This window comes from Vicia villosa, linkage group LG5 (genome assembly GCF_029867415.1).
Source record: "Vicia villosa cultivar HV-30 ecotype Madison, WI linkage group LG5, Vvil1.0, whole genome shotgun sequence".
Classification (NCBI taxonomy): domain Eukaryota; kingdom Viridiplantae; phylum Streptophyta; class Magnoliopsida; order Fabales; family Fabaceae; genus Vicia; species Vicia villosa.
Window position 1 is genome coordinate 160,553,470 of NC_081184.1, and position 5,709 is coordinate 160,559,178.

Consider the following 5,709-nt stretch of genomic DNA (forward strand, 5'->3'; position numbering starts at 1 on the left):
TTGGGTTAGGTGGGTTTTGATTTTGTTATTTTTGAATATGAATGAATGTGTTATATATATTAATATATGGTGACATGTTGTGACACATTAATTAGTTAATATGAGTTTTTGACTGAGCTAGCAGGGCATGTCGCATGCCAATATAACCAAACGAATGCTGCTGTAAGATGGTTATTTTAGAAGGATTTGACTTTTTAATGATGTCTATCTGGTAATGACAAAATTGTGATGTGTACAGATAAGTTATAATAGAGACTATGGTTTTATTTTATTAATTAATAATCTCATTATTATCTTCTATTTATATTTTTACTATAAAAGGAAAGTTTTTTATATTATCTCCTTATTATTTTTTATTATTTAATTAATTATATACTTTTAATTTAATATAATAAAATTAAATACTACCAAATTTATGTCATTCACCTTAACTATATAATCCTAATTATAATATGGTGAATTCTTATCTACCCAACTTAAAAAGTTTGGTAAGGTTATCTTCTTTATAAAATGTTTTGAAAACAACAAACATTTATAGTATTTTAATAAATAATTAAATGTGTTAAATGAGATGGAATCATGCGATTGGTTGGAGGTACACTACCCAACTTTTTGAGATGGGCTGAGAAGTTGTCTCTAAGACCATGAACAATGGTTTATAAATTCAACACCATCTTTTTTCAGTTTTTATATTCCACATCATATTCTCTTTCTTCCACCTAATAATTCAACACATATTCAATTTTTACTCACTACATTGGTTTTGTTTAATAAAATTCAACACCCTATTCCACCACCATTCACAACACACTAAAAATCTAAATATTCACAAAAACCAATAAGAATTTGCAAAATATTTTATGTGGGTCTCACTCCCTCCTCATTCAACATGTTGAATGTTTTCAACAACAATTAATCCACCTCACTTTCAACATCTCATTGCAAGCATTCAACTATTGAAAAAATTATTCAACACCTCCATTGTACATAGCCTAAGTAAGGTGAATTCTTATGTCTCTAATAATTAAATGAATGCTAATTACTCCGTAATACAGTTTAAAACATATTCCAACGTAGCTTCTAAAATTTGAATGCTTTGAATATTGTAATAATTACTTACCATTTTACAATGCAGATAATAAGAGTGACTCATCATCTTTCAATAAAACTTCAAAATACTCCACAATATACTCGGTGCATGCGCAGACCACTGAAAAGTCACAGTGAAAGTTGGAAGGCCTTTCACTATGCTTTGGGAAAGTAAACCATTTTTCTAAAACACTTTTGTCTGTGCATACACCATTCAAAGAGAAAACATTTATTTGTCATAACATTCATCATCTCCATTTCAAACATTCAAACCCGTCACGCTCTCTCTCTCGTCTCCTTCCATCTTCTTCAACACACTCTAGCCATTTTCATCCATGTAAGATAAGGATTCTATGAACATTCACCCATTCGATAAGAAATCGACTCCTTAAAGCATCAACTTCTGTTTTGCTGATAATGATGTTGTTGGTTTTGTTTGTTTCACATTGTTAAGGATGACTGTGAGCTGCTCGGTGTGGTGTCGAAATTTGTGGTGTTGTTCGTGCGGTTTCGTCGGCGAAGCTGTGGGTAGCGGCCGTTTTGTCAGTTCGTGCAATTTCTTCTGGTTCGTAAATCTTTTCTCTCATATTTCTATTTTATCTATTTTAATTTGTTTTTTTCTCCAGATCCAGTTCAGTTTAAAGAAGAACAATGTTGTTGAGTTTTACTCTTGAAGAAAACCGCGTGTTGTTCTTCACCTTCTTCCAGATCCCGTGGAACTTATATTGTTGCACTAATTTTGCTCCCACAATATTTTATTTTATCTGTTTATTTATGCTCAAGGAAACAAAAATCAGTAGTATTCTTTCTCTTTCTGGACAATTTGCTTCATATACTTTACACTTTAATTTGTTGATCTGATGAGAAATACCTATTGTATTTTGTTCATTTCAATTTTTCAAGAGATCTCATCCTTTTGTATTTATTGTTTGGTTATGTTTACTATGGTAATGAAACATGTCTAATTTATACCTGAATATGTTATGTGTTTTTCTTAATTTACACTGTTCTTTTATGCAGGTTGAGAAGGCACAAGATGGAAATGTACATTGTGTTGGTTGTAATACTCCTGACATAAATTTAATTCTGACTGGGTATGTGTCCCTGCCCTCAATTTTTTTAAGGAACATAAATTTAGATTTATATACTTTTCTGATTTTTCTTTTTTCTTCATAATTTATTATTATGGTTCTTAATGCCATTAATGAGTTTAGCTTGGAAGTTGGATTTTTTTTTCTAGCTATCAAAACTTATTTGGATTGTGGTTTTCATTTTAATTTTGTGTTGCTCTTGCTTCAGTTCTTCTGACAATTTAGTTCGCATGTTTGATCGTCGGAAGCTAAGTAGTCACGGGGTTGGACTTTCTATTTATAAATTTGAAGGCCATGATGCACCAATCCTCTGTGTACAGGTATAGGGATATTTTTTATTGCTACTGCTAATTGTTGTTTAGAATTTTAATGTGTAAGTCAGTTATTGTCATTTTAGCTTTTTGATCTTTGACTCTCAATTTCGATCAATTCGGGTGGTGTTCTGCTAAGTCATATGTCTTTGGAAGTATTGGTTGAACTGTGTTCCTTCAAAACTCATATCTTAGAATGTGCGACACTAACAATCTGAACAAATAAGTTAGATTTTTTCTGTTATGTAGAATGTTGTAGTAGGTGGAATGTTATTTAATAAGTATATATTACAATGGACAACAAATTAGAATGTACTACAACTTTATCGGTTCCAAACTTCATTTTATAAAAACTATATATGGATCTTCTGATGGTTTTTTCTTTGATTTTTCTGAATCTTCTCTGCACAAACCAAACAAGAAATAATATATTTTACACTTTTTAGCACTAGATTTAGAATATTAGCAAGGGAAGGTGTTGCTTGAAATTATACTAGCTTCTAGATGTGGGAAATGTGATTGATCAGACTCAATTAACCCTTCAACAGCTGCACAATTATTTTTTCTGTTTGTGTTCCTCTGCGTAATAGTGTTTGGAAGACAAAATTGAGCATGAGTTGATACTCAACTATTTTCTATCTCACATTTTTTTGAGTTTATTATGTTGTTGTTTTGTGTTTGTCTAATTTTCGGTGCGCATATTCAAGCATTTCTCTGTGCAGGTTCTAACAAAATGGTGGATAATTCTAGAGTGGCACATGATGCTATATCTGAATATTGCGAGTAATCTCACATTGGTAAGGACGAGAACATTGTTTTGATCTAATCAAGCAGGATGTGCATCTTTGCATGGAGCGTAGTTGTGTGCCTAACATGTTGTTTGGCTCAATTTGATCAATTATGTTTTGCATCATGGAAAACTCACATATGTCCGAGTATATTATGTATTGTTGTGTGTTGGTCTATTCTTATGTGTATAGGTTCTAGAGATCTACTTATAGCTTTATAGAATCAGACAATAATTTAGAGATTTTATGATATCTATTTTTTTTATAGTTTAGAGATCTATTTATAAACTTATTTGATGAGTGTGAGGTAGAGAGGCGGTAAAAATATGCGTGTTAGAGAAAGTTAACGCTGGCTTGGATTAGGAGTGTCCCTATTGAGGGTGAGTTAAGGCTGGTAGAAATAGTGGTAGGAATAGGTGTATCAAGGAAAGGTGACTGGTTGTATTGGGGGAGAGTGTTGAGGGTGATGTAAGGACAGTGGAACTAACTGTGTTAAAAGAGGCACAATTGGCAACATTTATATGTATATTTTGTTATAGAATACATAGTTATAAAATACATCATGTATCCTTAGTTATAAAATATTGACATTTTTATGTATATTAAATAATATTTATGATTAATGACATTTTTATATTTAAAAACAAATTAAATGTATTAACAACAAATATATGTCACAAAATAATATACATTTAAAATCTTTAAGTTTTATATTTAAAGATAGCTATATATTCAAAAAGAATTTTATAATTAAGAATAGAATAATAATAATATTATGTCACAATTTTAATCAAGTATGTGTATTAATGTATCAATTTTAATATTAAAATTACTAAAAAATATATAATATGTTAAAATATATCAATAAATATACAACGAAATTTTTATAAATATTTGTAGTTATTAGTGATATTTGAAATATTTGTAGTTATTACTTATATTACATTTTTTTTATTATGTTGATATGTTTCATATCTATTTTTAAATATTTTTAGTGATTAATCATTTTATAATAAATAATTGTCAAATTTCATTAAACTATCTAAGAGATACTTTTTGTGATTAGGGTCGATCAACTGTATTTGATTAGGTGATACAGTACTTTTTATTAAGGTGCTACTTTTTGTGATTAGAGTCAACCAATTGAATTTTACAATTTTGAATGGAATGTTTTAATACTTGGACAATCCGTAATAAATGTCAAGATATTTTAAAAGTTGGACAATATAATTTGAACTTTATTATTATGAAGTAAATCAAGAGTTTGAAATATAACCATAACCAAACAATTAGCCGGCAGAAAGACACAATTGGAATAACAATAAATTTATTTGGTTGAATTTTTCTAGGTAACAAATAAATTATATTTTAATTGACAATTAAATTAAAATTGGGAATACCATCAAGAAAATAAATCAATTTAAATACATATATGAAAATAATTAGGGTACTAATAGTAAATTATTAATTAAATTATATAATTAATAACAAAAAATCTTATATTCATTACAATATGGAATTATATATAAAATATAAAAAAAAACATATTTTTACTTCCTATTTTTAATTATTCTCATATTAATTTTTTTTATTATTTTTAATTATTTAGTTTTTATGTTTGCAATCTACTATATTTTAGTATCTACTCTATGTTATATTGGTTTATTTGGTATTCTTTTAAAAAAAGTTATAATATATTAACTTAATTTAAATATTATTATTTATTTAAATATCATCAATAATATTGACTTTTAAATTTTGTTATTACTGTTTTGTGTATTTTATACCATAAAATCATTATTATAATCTTATCATTTTTAGGCTTAATTGCAATTTTGGTCCCTCTATTATCTATTTTTTTTGGGTTTTGGTCCATCTATTTTAAAATCTGTAATTTTAGCCCCTATATTTTTGTTTTTTTAGGATTTTGGTCCCCTTGCAAATTCGAAGGCAATTTTTAATGAAATGAAACTCACATTGATGACATGTTCAACATGAATCTTAAATAAAATTAGTTTTTTTTAACATTTCAATGCAGAACTGACACTGACACATCATTAATGTGGGTGTCATTTCATTTTAAATTGCCTTTGAATTTGCAGGGGGACCAAAATCCTCAAAAAACTAAAATATAGGGACTAAAATTCCGAATTTTAAAATAGAGGGACCAAAACCCAAAAAAAAGATAATAGAGAACTAAAATTGCAATTAAGCCTATTATATTTTATGATATTTTTCTCTTAATATCATTCACTATTTGTAATGAAGCTAATTGCATTAATCTCTCACATAATTATTAAGATTTTAATATCATTATCTATTTATACTCTAGCTAATTGCATTCATCTCTCACACAATTATTATGATTCATGTTTTCAAAAAAAAATTAGTCAAAAAAATGTTTTCAAAAAAATATTAATATTTTTTGAC

General features: G+C 27.8%; 1 long non-coding RNA gene across 2 annotated transcripts; it reads left to right on the forward strand.

The window, feature by feature from the left end:
- The first annotated feature begins 1,171 nt into the window (after positions 1 to 1,171).
- Positions 1,172 to 3,976, forward strand: LOC131607990 (uncharacterized). Of its 2 annotated transcripts, none has more exons than XR_009285466.1 (5): positions 1,172 to 1,426; positions 1,544 to 1,654; positions 2,110 to 2,183; positions 2,389 to 2,500; positions 3,199 to 3,976. It is a non-coding gene; the product is annotated as an uncharacterized LOC131607990 (long non-coding RNA). The 2 variants fall into 2 exon arrangements; XR_009285465.1 differs by having other exon boundaries at positions 3,214 to 3,975.
- Positions 3,977 to 5,709: the final 1,733 nt, after the last annotated feature.